Below are 13,576 nucleotides of genomic sequence, written 5' to 3' on the forward strand. Positions count from 1 at the left end.
CTTATCTATGTTATACTTTTCTAATGATCCTTCCTGTTCCCCTTCCTTTTTACAACAGTTTCTGGTGGGTTTCACTGTGCTATTTTCATACATACACGTAAGTGCTTCTAGAATATTTATCCCTATCACCCTCTCCTTTCTGTTCTATCATGCCCTACTATTAGAGTTGTTTGTTTTTTTTGCCAGTCCTAGGGCTTGAACTCAGGGCCTGGGTATCATCCCTGAGCTTCTATTGCTCAAGGATGGCACTCTATCACTTGAGCCACAGCACCACTTCTGTTTTTTTCTGTTTGTGTGGTACTGAGGAATAGAATCCAGGGCATCATGCTTGCTAGGCAAGCACTCTACCACTAAGCCACATTCCCAGCCCCCTACTGTTAGTTTTTTTTTTCTGGTTATGGTGCCTGAACTCTGGGCCTGGGCTCTGTCCTTCAATCTTCAGCTCAAGGTTAGCGCTCTACCACTTGAGCCACAGCACCTCTTCTGGATTTTTCTGCTTATGTGGTACTGAGGCATCAAACCCAGGGCCTCATGCATGCAAGGCAAGCGCTCTACCACTGAGCCACCTTCCCAGCCCCCACCCGCCACTTTTAGTTTTTAAAGCCTATTTTTTTTTATTGTTTAAAACTTTTATCCTCTCAATATCTGGTAACTTGGTGTGTGTGTGTATGTGTGTGTGTGTATGTGTGTGTGTGTGTTGGGAATGGAGTGTAGGGTCTCATGAAAGAAGCAACTACTCCATCCCTAATATACATCCCAGCCCTACAGGCTGTATTTAGAAAGCTCGGATATACCACCCTCAGAACAGCCCTTTAATCCCTACAAAAAAAACACACACCTAGTTCATGCCAACATAAAGGTGCTAACTATATCATATAATATGAGCAACTAAAAAGTGACATGAGGTAAAGTCAGTTGATTGACTTCAAGTTATAGAAATGCTTAAAAGTAGCCCATACCCATTCCGTTTCAGTTCAACTCTTATTGCATCTGTGAAGTTGATTGGTCCCATCTCAAATAGATAGATAGATCGATACATAGATAGATAGATAGATCAATTGGTTCAATAAAATGTCTCATGTCATATTCTCACTGACTTGTTAATAGGTATTCTTCACACGTCCCACTCAGAGATGAGAAGACGGAGGGTCCCAGAGAGTAACAGGCCAAAGGAGCTATGCTTGTTAAGTGGGAGAAGTCAGATTAAGATGCAAAGAGCTCTGTGCTTTGGACTTAAGATTTCTGTTGTGCCAGAGAAAACTCTGATTCTTCTGCTTGGGAATGAATGCAATCTTAACATCTTTATTGGCGCTAAGAGATCAGGAATGCTAATGAGCACATCTCATGTTGACTTAAAAATTAGGAAGAGGAGATACTCAGTTTAGTTATCACACTCTTCATTGTTTGTCTTCTTGGTTTATTCTTACTTACCATCTCATTGTCCTTTGGCTTTTAGTCACAGCAACTTTCGCTTAAGGTGTTAATAAAAACCCACGTATTTTGCCCAAATTGTTCTCTTTGCCTGGAATGGTCATCAACCACCTTGATCTCTACCTCACAGCTCAGATGTCTCATCAATCCTCTATACCAATCTGCACAACTCCTCAGCCTCCTCTTTCCCCATCCTCTTTTAAGAACCAAATCATTTCCCTTCAGAATGTGGAGTTTCTGCATGTGTATTTTTAGACATGTTTAAATTAATGTCTGTCTCCTTGACCAAGAGAACAAAGAATATTCCTGTCCATCATTATGAGCTGAGTATATTATAATTCTTGACACACGGACAGTTCATAGTCCCAGAAAAAATAGTTGAATGGATGAGTGAGTGTCTCTAATATAAGAGATCACAAATCAATAAAGATGATAGTATGTTATAATACTTTCAATAAATGCCATACAGGATGCTCCAAGGATTGACAGGAGGGCATTATTAGTTTGGAATATGGTAGTTTGAGGGGAAGACCTTTAGAGCTGATGATATAAGCTGGGTAAGGAAGGAAGGGCTAAATGGGAATGGGAAGGACACATTTTAAATCAAAAGATTAAGTAAAGTCAGGACAAGCGTCTAAATTATTGAAGCTTTGTAGTTAAGGAACAGAAAGAGACTGATGAATTTGAAGCATATAGCATGCCAATGATGATAAGGATGTGTGCTAGAGAGGATGCTTAGTAAGAGCCTGGTTTGCTAGAATGGCATCTGTCTCCAAGGATGTGAATTCAAGAAGTAGGCAAGCTCCCTGCATCTTTCCAACCCATGGCTGTGATGGGCTCATGCCAATCAGTTCTAACTACTCCCAATTTGGAGTCTCACATCTCTACCACATCTTGGAAGAAGCCATCAGGCTCCTCATCTATCAGTAGTGCCCATCATTTGAGGCTCTTGTGAGGATGTTAGGAAGTTGTCCACAGAAATACAGAAGGACTCGCGTGTAGTGAGGGCTCAACCATCAATATTACCAGTTTCAAACTAGTTCTTCATAGAGTTGAGAAGACCAATTCTAGCTGTTGTGGACAGACTTAGCCTCCCCAGTTTGTACTGAAAGAGAATGTGGCAGATATTCAGGAAGAACTCAAGACGAAAGGGAACCTCCGTGAGACAGAACTCTGGTGAGCCCACATGGCCTGGCTGCTGATTGCATTCTTAGCTGCCTTGAGGCTTGCCACAGATTCCATGCTCTTGGATTCCATGACTCCAGAACACTCCCATCAAACCATTCTTCTCCTCTTGAGCCACTATTTGGGGTGGGGGTGGGGTTAAGTGTGCTGTATCCTGGAGAATTGTGATGAGGACAGCTATTCCCTCAAAAGGACAATTAGTATGAAGGCACAAAAAAAACCTACTAAGTTGGGGATACTCTAAGTTGTAAGGCATGGAACTTTCTTTTGACTTAGTGTCCGGTTAAACTGCCTCCAGTTTACTAGCCCAAGTAATATTAGCTGGATATTTGAATTCTATCCTTAATGTAATAATGCAAAAAAAATACCAAAAAAATATCAGGCATTATTATTAGACTTGCGCTGCCTTGTGTAGGTAAGGTGTTAAGGTAAGGAGGTAAGAGTGTCACAAATGTCAGTTGAAGATCTCAAACCCATCTGGTCCTGTGAACTTTGTGCATGACTTGTTTTGGCTATGACTACTCTGCTCATCCAGGAATTCATCATTCTCTCATTTTCTGGGGATCACCTATGTGGGGTCAAAGGCTAAGGAGGAGAAGGGGTAAGGCTGGTGGTTATGACTCCTGCTGGAATCATTGTGCTAGATGCTAATGATGACATTCTTTATTGGAAAGCAACCAGAAAGATCACAGAGTATGTGGAATCATGGGTGCAGCTCTCCTGCCAGGAGGCTGGCAAGGTAGGACTGTAGGAGAGGACTCTGCTCTCTGCTACAGTAGGCTGGTTGATTTTTGCTCCACCATTGTATTCAGGCCTTCTTTCTTCCCCCTGCTCAGTCCATGGTAGCCTGAGACAGGGACATGGGGAAAAAACCCTTCAGTTCTTCAATATTATATATGAGTCTCTGCATCGTTTTTGAACTCAAACACCAAATATTTGTGCCTTTGTTTTTGGGCACTGTTTAATTCTTGGCTTATTTTGGCTTATTTAAGGAACTTGAGAAGACAGAGGAGCAAATCTTTCATTTTTTTAAATATTACTCATCTACATACAATCATACATAGGTCCCCAGAGGGGATGCCAGGTAGGCTTTGCTACCTGCTTTGCTTTGATGTAGTCATAAGACGCTTCTACCTAGAAATATACCAATATCCACAGCAGCTTCAAGTTCTGCTGCAGAAGGACAGGACTATAGATTTTCACAGGAGTGTGAAATAATTCACAAGCCTCGCTCGTTATTCATATGGACAGCACATTAATAACACAGGACCCTGAAATCTTGCCGTATCTAGGCAGAAGCCCAGCTAGAAAGATGAGGAGCTGACTCTTTAGATTTAGAACAACATTTTTCCCCTCTTTCTAGAAAAAAAAACCCAAGAATTGATTAACAGTGTTTTCATATCTGAAAAAACCCCACGATGTCTGTGAAAACACCTGTCTTTGAGACAAATGGAAACCAATGACTTTAGGGCCACTCTTTGGAAATTTCCACATTTCTGATATTTATAAATTTATGCCAGTTACATAACTGATAATGATTGAAGGTGTGCCATCCCATCATCTCTACCCTCCCTCTGTCTTTTTTACACACACACACACACACACACACACACACTATACATCACCATGAGGAACATTTGTGCAAGTAAGTTTGTGCCTTCCAAGTGAATGGACAGATGGACTTACAGTGTGATTTGCTATATATATGTACTGAATATAAATTCATGTATAGTTTTCCCAACAAAATGTTAACATTCTTAGAATTCTTAGATGATATCTAGATTCATGAAGCTGATAATTGGCAAGGAATTAAATGCCCAAAGACTGCTTGGTAAACTAAGTCAATATAAGCAGTTATAACAGATAATTTGTGTATGTCCCTAAGCATCCAGTGTTGCTATAGAATTTCCTATTAATCATCTTCCCTGTAGGTGAGCCAAACAGACAAGAGTGGCTAACTAATTGAATTTACTAGCTGTTTGTCACCAAGTATAATTTGAATGTCATTTTTCTTTCCTTCTTCCTCAGGACTGGTACGCTTCCAAACTGCTCATCCCTGCCTGATGGATGCAATATTCTATTTCAGTGTTATGTTTAATTTACATTTCTTCAAATGAGTGATGGTGAGCATTTAAAAAACATTTGCCAGTCACTTTTATTTCTGTCATGGTAAACTTACTTCAGGCACTTTTCTATGCTGAACCCTACAAACTCAGGTCATTGTATGGAATATGGTCACCACTTTGATGAAGTTTTGCATGTGCACAACTATAGGCCTATGTGTGCCTCATTTATTTTCCTATAAGGATGCATGAAACCCCACTAGCAATGGTACTTTGGGTAATTAAGATGTGAGAAGGTTGGTGGGGAAGGAAAAGAGAATGAGAGCGTTATCTTTTGCTTGCTATGTTGATTTGGTATATGCATATTCCTTTAAAATTTTTCATTGAAAAGTAACCATATACATGGAGTCGATTATGATGATAATGTTTCATCTATGCCTCCACTATAGGATGTATATGCATATTTCTATCTACTTTACTTTTGTACTAAAAATTAAATAAAAAACTGGTTTAATAGCTAGGCATTGTGGTACACCCCTATAATTGTAGTAATCAGGAGCCTGATGCAGGAAGACCATGGGTAAGAGGCCAGAAAGCAAAACAGTAATAATTTGCTTATTAACCTGACAGTGGGATGTGGAGAAAATGACTATGTGAGCCAAGTGTTATGCCTTCCACAAACTGTGGGGATCAGGCTGGTGATATCAGCATGCCAAAAATTCGTGTAATTTTGAGGAGCGAGGCCTCTGGGAATCTACAGAGTTCTGTCCAAGGAAAGCAAGGTCAGTTGGTGTAATATTTTGTTAGCCTAAGGAATAGGGGTTGGGCAGGATTTTTTTTTTTGCCAGTGGAATACCAATTGGCAACTGATGTTCTAAGCTGGGAAAGAAGGAAGAGAAGGAAGAGAGGCGATGAAGATGAAGATTACAATGATATTTTAGTCTTAAAAAAATATTTAACAAGTGAATTCCTGTTTTCTTCATCATGAGAAGGCTCTGTCAGTTCTACTTTCTTCCTTTTATCTCTCTTCTAAGTGGAGACAGATCTTTCACATACCTGGAAAGGTGGAAGTGTCTAGTCTGGGACCAAATGCAGTTTCAAAAGGGCATTTTACCTATAATTAAAAAACTATAGCTAAATTACAATGTCATCTTTTTTTTTTGTTTGTCGGTTGTGGGGCTTGAACTCTGGGTCTGGGCGCTGTCCCTCAGCTCTTCAGCTCAAGGTGAGCGCTCTACCACTTGAGCCACAGCTCCACTTCAGGCTTTTTCTGCTTATGTGGTGCTGAGGAATCGAACCCAGGGCCTCATGCATGCAAGGCAAGCACTCTACCACTGAGCCACCTTCCCAGCCCACAATGTCATCTTACTAATGAAGCCATGGAAGACTCCTTTAATAAGAACAGTGGAATCCTTTTTGGGAAAATGCTAGACCTCTTTTCTGATGAAGCTGGCTGAGCTCAATATTTTTGTTTGACAGCCAAGCAGAAGTCAGCTTTGAAAGACAAAGATCTATTTAAACGTTTTGCTTTTCCCCCTTCCTCTCCCCAAATTAGACCTACATCAAATACAGGGAGAACAGGGGTTATACTGTGGGGGAGGGGCATACAAAGCAACGAAACAATCACATGGGAGAAACAATAGCAAGCAAGAAAAAAACCACTTATGTCTCTATCTTGGGGTTCACTTTGCTTAACTTCATCTTATCTGGTCATAGGTACATAGCTTTTTGACCTTTTCTACTTGTCCCAGACATATACTAGCTACTGAAAATAAGAGAAACCATGGGACCTATGTTTCTTTGGGCCTTGCTTACTTCACTTCATATAATTTTTTTTCCAAGACTTTCCATTTCCTAACAAATGGGGCAATGTCATTCTTTCTGATGGAGGCATAGAATTCCATTGTGTATATATACCACATTTTTTGATCCATTCATCAACTGAGGGGCATCTGGGTTGGTTCCATTTCTTAGCTATGGTAAATAATGCTGCAATAAATATAGTTGTGCTGGTAGCTTTAGTGTGGTCTTGTGATCATTTGGGTAAATACCGGAAAGTGGGACTGCTGGGTCATAGGGGAGCTCTATGTGGAGTCTTTGAGGAACCTCCATACTACTTTCCAAAGTGGTTGAACAAGTTTACACTCCCACCAGCAAGGCAGTAGGGTTCCCTTCTGGCCACATCCTCTCCAGCATCTGTTGTTATTAGAGTTCTTGATTATAGCCATTCTAACTGGGGTGAGGTGGAATCTCAATGTTGTTTTGATTTGCATTTCTTTTATGGCTTAGAGAGGTTGAGCATTTCTTCATGTGTCTATTGGCCATTCTTATTTCCTCTTCAGAGAAGTCTCTCTTTAAGTCTTTAGCCCACTTATTTATTGGGCAGTTGTTTCTTTGAGGATGAACGTTACAATTTAGGCAGGGGAGGGGTGAGTATAGTTGTGGAGATGGGAGGGAAGGGATGGTAAGGGGAAAAACAAAGGAGGAGACAACAATGCTTGATAAGAAATGTACTCATTATCTTGCTCATGTAACTGTAACCCCTCTGTACAGTATTTTCACAATAAAAATGTGTTAAAAAAGAAAATGAAAGAAAAAGGCAACTTTCTCAGAGATGGAAGAGAAGGGACCACTGACTGCTGCAGTGACAAGCATTCCCAATCTTCCACACCAATCCATTGCTGTGCCCTTCATTGTGTACGGATGGCACACATGGCCAAAACAGATTTTTTCCTTTATCCTTGAAATGTTCAATATTTGTAAATAAGAATAAGGACTTAAGTTTCTCATACTGTGTTTGTTCTGGAAGGTTCTATGGGCGATTTCCAATTTTCAGTCAAATTTGACATGTTGATGAGATATTATTAATCACATTACTATTAGGAGCAGTTCTACACTATTTGGTCAGCCAGTCTCAGGAGAAACACTGAACTATGGGCATAGGAATGAAAACCAAAGACAAATCATGCTGCATGTAGTTAGTCTACAGCATCAGGGCCCAATGTTTGTATCATGTTGTACACTGCATATGCGTATGCTTAGAAAAAGGTTCACTCTCAAAAACATTTGAAAAATAGTATAATTTCAGTTTCTGATCTGAAGAACCTCTCAGAGCTTTTCATATAGTATGCTCTGGAAGGTGAGGAAGGGGCTACTCACTGTAATATTGAAATTTATGAACATCATATTATTCCATAGAAAGCTGATCAATTGCCAAAAAAAATCTTTTGCAGAGATTCTGGTTCTTGGTCTCATACAAAATGATTTTGAAAACATTAATGTCCTAGTTTATGAAATAATAGTACTTTTCTGAATTGTCATAAACTGGAAAGATGGAAAACAAATAGTTCTTCAGAAAAATGAATCAAAACATTTTATGAATAGATGATTAAATTTCCTTCCAAATTTCCTTGTAAATGTCCACTGAGTTACCTTTAACCACTCTTTCTCTGTGACCCTTAATTCCTCTCATTCCTCTTTGTATGTCTCCTTCTCTTATGTGTTCTTCTCTGTCTGTCCTCCTGGGTTTGAGTCTTAACATATCTATCTTATTTTCTCTTAACTATCTTGGAGACTTAATAAGATAAGCCAGTGCAAAGTATCCTGTAAATTTATGGATTGTTTTCCTCTCACAAAACTTTTTTTTGTGTGTCTATGGGGCTTGAATTCAAGGTCTGGGTGCTGTCCCTGAGCATTTTTGCTCTACCACTTTGAGCCACAGCTCCACTTCCAGTTTTCAGGTGGTTAATTGGAGATAAAATTCTCATGGACTTTCCTGCCCTGTTTCAAACCACGATCCTCAGATCTCAGCTTCCTGAGTAGCTAGGATTACAGATGTGAGTCACCAGCACACAGCTTATGATGACTTTTCATTGTATTTACTAAGAGTTTAAAAAGGAAAACCTGACATTTTCAATTCTATAATTCAAAAAAGATCTCTAATGGAAGCTTGTCTTTAACCCCATTTCTTATAACTGCTGATCCCATACAAGAAGACAAGAACATTAAGTACAAATTGGCAGTCATCTGTGTCACCTAAACTGTCACCATTTACAGTAAAAGAGAAGGAAGACCTGAGAACACATTGTAAGACATTTCACTAATTAGAGGGAAGTTTAAGTCCACAAGTCATTAAGGACTTCCACTACTCAGATAGGGGAATTTTCCCCCTACATATTTATCCAAGTTAAAAATAGATATAACTGGGCATGGTTGCCTGTGGTCCCAACACTAGGATACTGTGCCAGGTGAGGCGAGTTCAAGGCCTGATTAAGATACACAAAGATCCTGTCTCACACACACACAATGATAACAACAAAACGATATTAATTACATGAAAATAGACTCTAAATAGAGAAAACAACATGAGAAATTCACCATAAAAATGGTTAATCCCCTGTTTCTTGATGCTGTTCCCTTTATAAAGATTATTGGTATTGCTTTGCATTATTTTTTAACCTTTGAAATGAATACTTTTTTGGCCATTATAGATAGATTAAAATAAAAAAAAACCTTATGTCATAGGCATTATAGAAATTTATTTTTCCCTGACATATGTTATTTGCCTGGAAATTTTCTGTCATTAAATGTTTGAAATCATCTTCATATTTATGAATCTTAATTTTATTTTTCTTTCAGGTCTTAAGAAGGAAGTGGGGATAACTGAAATGCTTTACATTATAGTTTTCGTTGCTCTTAACCAAAGATATGGAGTGCAGTACTAACCTTATTTGGATTGTAGATTTAAGTAAAAGAGTATAACAACAGTTTCCTTCAGAAGTGTGGGAGGTGTTGGTATGAGTGTACAATGCTTTTAAGTATTTGGTGGCTATCCCATAATTTAAGTTAGCGAATGCATATTTTAGTTTTTGGGTAATGAAACATCATTATAAAAGAAATTTCCACTAAAAATGTTCTGTAAGTATAGGTTAGGCTTTTGAACACATCACTTTTATCCCCAAATTTCAGTCCCATTGAATAATCTGCTCTCTAATATTGAGTCTTAATTCAATATGTGCTTCTTTTTAAAAATCACAGCTGTTTTTACTTTTCCTAACACAGTAGAAGGCAAGTGACCTGCAATTTCGGAGAAAAGCGAGCAACAATAATGGGACCACTTACCAAGGGAGGTACAGTATCTAAGACAGAATATGTTTAGGACAAATGTGACGTATACACACACACACACACAAACATACACACACATAATCAACTGCTGATACAGAGGGAAGCAGTTGCCTTTCTATTCTTAGGGAAATGAGCCAGGGGACACAAGAAAGATTTAACATGTGCCAAAACAGAGAGGACCGTCAAGTAAATGACAGTGCATTGATTTCTGAAAATCCCCTAAGTAGCTATTTTTTTGAAGAATATGCATTAACTTGAGAAATGTTTATTGTATATCATATATTAAATGGACTCAGTCTCCAATATATCAGTACTACAGAAGTTTAGTCCAATGCCATACTTACAAAGTGAGATTATTCTTTAATGGGGGCTAAGACTAGAAGAAGATAGGCTAACAAGTTATCATACATAGCAGTGATCATCTCGGCAATGCTATCGTGGGTGATTTGGTAGTTTCTAACATTCTTTTAGTGAGTATGCGCTTCTGACTATGACTTACTGGTAATGGTATCTAGGATAATAGATTGGAAGGAACAAAAGATGGTGGCCATAGGGTTGCATTAATATGATGCAAAACTTTATAAAAACAAGCTCTCTTCCTCTCTCTCTTTCTCTGTCTCTTTTTCTTTCCAGGAATTGTTCATACTTATTAGTAAAATGAGAAATAGATACCATCATGTAGTGAGACTTTGATAAGATGTAGATATTGCACATTATAATATATGATGTTGATTATAATAGATGATTTTCCATTTTTGTCTTTTGGGGGGTACTGGGGTTTGAACTTGGGGTTTGCCTTACATTTGTTAGGCAGGTACTATCCTACTTGAGCCATGCCCCAAGATGGTTTGGCTTTGGTAATTTTTTGAGGTGAGGTACTGAGGTTTGAACTCACGGCCTCACACTCTTACTTGCCTTTCTTGTTTAACCTATTACTCTACCATTTGAGCCACACCTCCACTCCTGGAAATAAATAGTCATTTGGACATTTTTGTCTGTGCTGGTTTGATTTATAACACTGTAATAATAATTATAATCTCAGCTCACTGAAAAGTTAGGATAAAAGGCATGAACCATCATTACCTTACTGCTATGGTTTTTTTTGAGACAGGATCTTGCTTTTGTGCCTGGGTTAGCCTTGATTGTGATACTTGTACTTATGCTTCCTGTATAGCTTAGATGGTAGGTATATATCATTATACCAGACTTTTGTTATTAGTTGAGATGAAGTGTTCCAAATTTTTTGCCTGGGCTGGCTTTGAACTTCATTCTTCTTAATCTCCACTGCCCCTCTTGAATTGCTAAAAATGCAAATGTGAGCTGTCTCACTTGTCTATATACATGCTTTTCTTATTGTGCACTGAAGCTTTATAAAGTATAAATTATTTGTACTCCTGTTTTTCAGATGATGACATTTAGGTTAGAAAGCAAATGTGCCTTGTCCAAAGTCACTTTGGTAGTAACAGGTACAGCTGAGATTCTACTCACATGCACCTTTTCAGTCCAATATTTTAGAGACTACATTGTTAGTTCATGTTTATTTTCCACATAGAAATCTCGACCACTGAAGCAATGTTGATCATAGAATCAGCCTAGTAATGTGCCTATACATGCTAATAGCTTTAAGGACTTTGGAAGAATGGAATGTTATTTTAAAATCTACATAATCAGCATCTAAAATATTCTTTAGCTTATGGATTTTTTTCTCTTGAAAGACAGAGATTATAGTCCTCTTGTTTGAACCAACCACAGTAATGATCCAGTTTCTAAGATTAAATAAATGTGTCCTCAGATTAAAACATTACTGGCATGTAACAACTTCTCAAAAAAAAAATTAGGGCTAAAGGTTACTTTCTTTCTGCCAGAAGAGCCAGTGAATTTCTCTATGTGTTTTGCATCCAGAACCTAACAGAAATTCTATTTTCTTTCTTTTCTTTTTTGTTTTAAATGTGATATACAGGGGGTTACACTTATATAAGACAGGTAAAGAATACATTTCTTTTTGGACAACGTCACCCCTTCCTTCAATCGCCCAGTACCCTTTTCCCCATTCTCCCACCACAAGTTGTATAGTTCATTTTCAACATAGCATCTAGTGAGGTAATTCTATTTCTAAGTCATTAGAGATAAAAATGAACTAGAACCAAAATGGAGATTTATAGTTAACAAAGTCAATGTTTTCTTTGGCAAAGAACATGAGAAACCATTATGGTTTGATGTTATACAGTGCTTACTGGCTTTGCCTGCCAAGAATTTACAGCATGAGAGTGAAATGATTCTTTGGTCTATTTGCCTGCCTCTCTCTATTAGTGGTCCCTCATGGTGTTGATCGAGATGTAAAAAAGAAAATTCGATACTACGTTTCTCTGCTCAGCACCCCTGTCAACTTGTTTGGACAATTCTTTGTTCGTATTGAAGAGGGGGTAACTTGTGTGCTGTAAAGTACTCAGTAGCACCCCTGAGCTTTACTCATCAGATAACCATGTTACTCTTATACTTTGACAAATGTCTATAGACCCTAAATGTCTCCAAATATTATTAAAAGACTCCTGGGAGGAACCGCCCCAGTGGAGCACTCCTGATCTCACCTTGTAGCCAAGCCTGACTTTACCACATCCTTTAGGAATAGCTTGACTTTCCCACGATACAGTGGTATCTTCAATGGGAGCTTGTCCTTTTGCTGTGGTTGATTGGGCTCAGGTTGACATAGTGACCCAAACGGGGCCAATCATCCTCATCTTATCACAATATGTATTTACAGCATGAGACATGCATCAATTAGAAGGCTCTGAAGCTATGCTTTCTTGCCAGTGAGATCAGGAGGACCCTGTAGAAATACCAATCTCACAGGTCTGGAATTCACAAGGAAATAAAAATGCAAATCCATGAAGATGGAACCCATGCTTAAACAGGAGAATGATGCAAACAGATCAGAAATAGTGTGTCCCAAGCACAGGAAAGTGAGATAGAAGCTACTTAAAGGATTTATGAATCCCTTGAAGTGGGCCTGAGTTTCCTGGATTCCTGTGTTTTCTTTCTTCTTTCCATTCTCTTTCTCCTTCCTTTCCTTTCCTTTCCTTTCCTCTTTTCATTTTAAACATTTATTTTCTTTATATTGTTTTCATTTCCATTCCTTTTTCTTTTCTCTTCTCTCTTTTCACTTTGTGGCACTGGGTTGAATTCAAAGACATACAGACGTTCTACTACTTGGGCAACACCCCCAGCCCTTTTATCTCTTGTTATTTTGGTGATAGGGTCTCACTTCTTGCCTTGGCCAGCCTGGACAATATCCTCCTATTTACATTTCCTTTATACTTGGGATGATGGACACATACCATTATACCCAGCTTCTGTTGAGATGGGGGGATGGGAGGGTCTTGAAAACTTTTTTGTTATTCCTCAGGCTAGCACAAAACTGTGATTATTCAGATCTCAGCTTCCTGAATAACTGGGATGGCAGTTAATAACAGAAATGCAATCCTGAGAATTTTTTCCCTAGGCTGGCCTTGATCTTCCTGATCCTGCTTTTCAAGTAGTTAGGGTCACAGGCACGCCCAGAAATTGCACTTTCTTCAAATAAGTTGTGCTTTACTTATCTGCTACTACATGAGAAACTTTGAGCCAGAACATTCCAGCTTAGTTGAATTCTAGTTGCTCAGAAACCATGAGATAATGTGTGTTCTTTTAAGTTGTGAAATTTGAAAATAACTTGTTGCATAGAAATAGAAAACTAATGTAATATTTTATAGGGCTTTGGGGAAAATGTATGA

The 13,576-nt window shown here is 38.6% G+C and overlaps 1 protein-coding gene across 1 annotated transcript in view; it reads right to left on the reverse strand.

The window, feature by feature from the left end:
* Positions 1-13,576, reverse strand: part of Fam19a1 (family with sequence similarity 19 (chemokine (C-C motif)-like), member A1) — a 480,497-nt gene that overhangs the window by 93,625 nt on the left and 373,296 nt on the right. The gene's annotated exons all lie outside the window — the stretch shown is intronic.

This window comes from Dipodomys ordii, unplaced genomic scaffold, assembly GCF_000151885.1.
Source record: "Dipodomys ordii isolate 6190 unplaced genomic scaffold, Dord_2.0 Scaffold12, whole genome shotgun sequence".
NCBI classification, from domain to species: domain Eukaryota; kingdom Metazoa; phylum Chordata; class Mammalia; order Rodentia; family Heteromyidae; genus Dipodomys; species Dipodomys ordii.